This window comes from Orycteropus afer, unplaced genomic scaffold (assembly GCF_000298275.1).
Source record: "Orycteropus afer afer isolate SDZICR_OR568_19922 unplaced genomic scaffold, OryAfe1.0 scaffold00022, whole genome shotgun sequence".
Lineage (NCBI taxonomy): Eukaryota > Metazoa > Chordata > Mammalia > Tubulidentata > Orycteropodidae > Orycteropus > Orycteropus afer.
This window is the reverse complement of record NW_006921609.1, coordinates 20863056-20865610: the sequence shown is the minus strand read 5'-3', so window position 1 is coordinate 20865610 and position 2555 is coordinate 20863056.

The window sequence follows — 2555 nt, the reverse complement described above, 5'->3', positions numbered from 1 at the left end:
GATCTGTCCTGGAGGAAGTGCAGCCAGAATGCTCCTTGGAAGCAAGAATGACCAGACTTTGTCTCACCTATTTTGGTCATGTTGTCAGAAGGGACTATTCCCTGGAGAAGGATGTCATGCTTGGTAGGGTGGAGGGTCAACAAAAGCGGGGGAGGCCTTCAACGAGATGGATTGACACGGTGGCTGCGATGATGGACTCAAGTATAGCAGGGATTGTGGGGCCAGCACGGAATCGGGCAGTGTTTCGTTCTGCTGTGCATGGGGTCGCTATGAGTCGGAAATAACTCGACAGCACTTAACAACAACAACAACATTACCTTTTATTTTACAAAAGGTAAAAGGAGACAGAGGAAAGCAAAGGTAGGACCTCGATACAACTAAGAATAAAAAAGCTGTTAACAGAGTACATCCATTGGACCTGTGGTCCCTGAATTGAGAAACTTCTAGAGATAGGGGAAGAGAGATGTCAAGCCATATGACGATTTCCCAGGAGCAGAAGCTCAAAGAGACAAGGACCTTCCTTCAGAGTCAACAGAAAGTGGATGACTTCCACTAAAGCTGGTACTCTGAATTTGGACTTTTAGCCTCCTGAACTGTGAAAGAATAAACTTGTTTGTTAAAGCCATTCACTTGTTTTATTTCTGTTGTAGTAACACTAGATAACTAGTAGAAAATTTGATACCAGAAGTGGAGTGCTGCTCTAACAAATATCTAAAATGTGGAAGTTGTTTTGGAATTGGGTAACAGGAAGAGGCTAGAAAAGTTTTAAGACACCTAATAGTAAAAGCCCTGATTTCTTTGGAGAGAATGTTGGTAGAATTATGAACATCAAAGGAAATTCTGGTGCTCGCATCAAAATGTTGTGAGATATGTGGATGATAAATATGCTTTGGGTGAGGCTTTAAAAGATGATTAATGTGTGATTGGACAATGGAGGAAGGGCAACGTTTTTTATACAGTGGCAAAACTTCATCTTAATTATTTTCATATGTATGGTGGAAGGTAGACTTATCATATGATTGTTGTTGTTGTTGTTGTGTGCCATCGAGTCAGCCCTGACTCATAACGACCCCTCCTTGGGTTTCCGAGGCAGTATCACTACGGAAGTAGGATTGCCCAACCTTCCTTCCGAGGAGTGGCTGGTGGGTTTGAACCGCCAGCCTTCTGGTTAGCAGTCAAGTGCTTTAGCCACTATGCTACCAGAGCTCCTTATCATATGATAAGACTTATCAAATCATGAACTTAGATATCTGGCAGAGGAGATTTCTCATCAAGTTTACAAAGAGGTTATGTGGTTTTCCTTGCCACTTACAGGAAAATGAAAGAGAAAAGAGATGGATTTAAAAATTAACTATGCAAAATGAAAACAAAAGTGAAAGAAAATTCTGTTGTACATACTAAAAAATATGTATTAGAATGCTCACCACGGCGTGGCTATATAGTCTTTTGTTAGAGAGATAAACTCTGTGACTTATGGATCTAACCAACTGCCACCACATCATCTTAAACTGAATGAGAGAGAAAAGAAGGAAAGGAAAAAAGATTTCTGCCTCTTGGAATCCTAGGACATATTAGTTATATCAGTTGTTGTTCAAGAAAAGAAAAGGACCACCCTGGAGCAGTTCAGAGAACAAAAATGTCTGAAGGAGAATGGGAAGCAGTGCCTTCTCAGTTTCAAAGGATGGGGTCACAGTCTCTTGGATCACAAAGAGAGGTGCTACATCCTCCTAGGCTAGAATCCCATTTTGAAATGTTTTCACATTGTTATGTTAACTTAGGCAGGATTAACATCTGGTGTGCCTTGAGTCAATCTCTTTTGAAATATGAATGAAATTAAACAAGAAAGCAGAGCTGAGGTCAGAACACATAGAGATCTCCAAGGAACAAGGAAGCAGAAGCTGAGGAGAGAAGGGACTTCCTTCAGAACCTACAAAAAGAAAAATCCTGGTGCTCTGAATTTGGACTTCTAGCCCCCTAAACTGTAAACCTCTTAAACATGCACAGCATTTCTCAAGCTGAAAAAAACTGAAGAAAAAAATTAAGCCTCGAGTTGCAATACTGAAAGATTCTGTGGGCATAATATTGAATGAAGCAGGAAACATCAAAAGAAGATGGAAGGAATACACAGTCACTGTACCAAAAAGAATTGGTGAATTTTCAACTATTTCAGGAGGTAACATATGATAAGAACCAATGGAACTGAAGGAAGAAGTATAAGCTGCACTGAAAAAATTGGCAAAAAACAAGGCTCCAGGAAGGAATGAAATAGTTACTGTGATGTTTCAACAAACAGATGCAGCACTAGAGGTGCTTACTCATTTATGCGAAGAAATTTGGAAGACAGTTACCCAGCCAACTGACTGGAAGATACTGATATTTTTGGCCATTCCAAAGAAAGGTGACCCCATAGAATGTAGAAACTGAAGAATGATATCATTAATATCCCACAAAAGTACAATTTTGCTGCTGGTAATTCAACATTTCTGTTTGCTAAAGCCATCCACTTGTGGTATTTCTGTTATTTCAGCACTATGTAATTATATATCTATGTAACT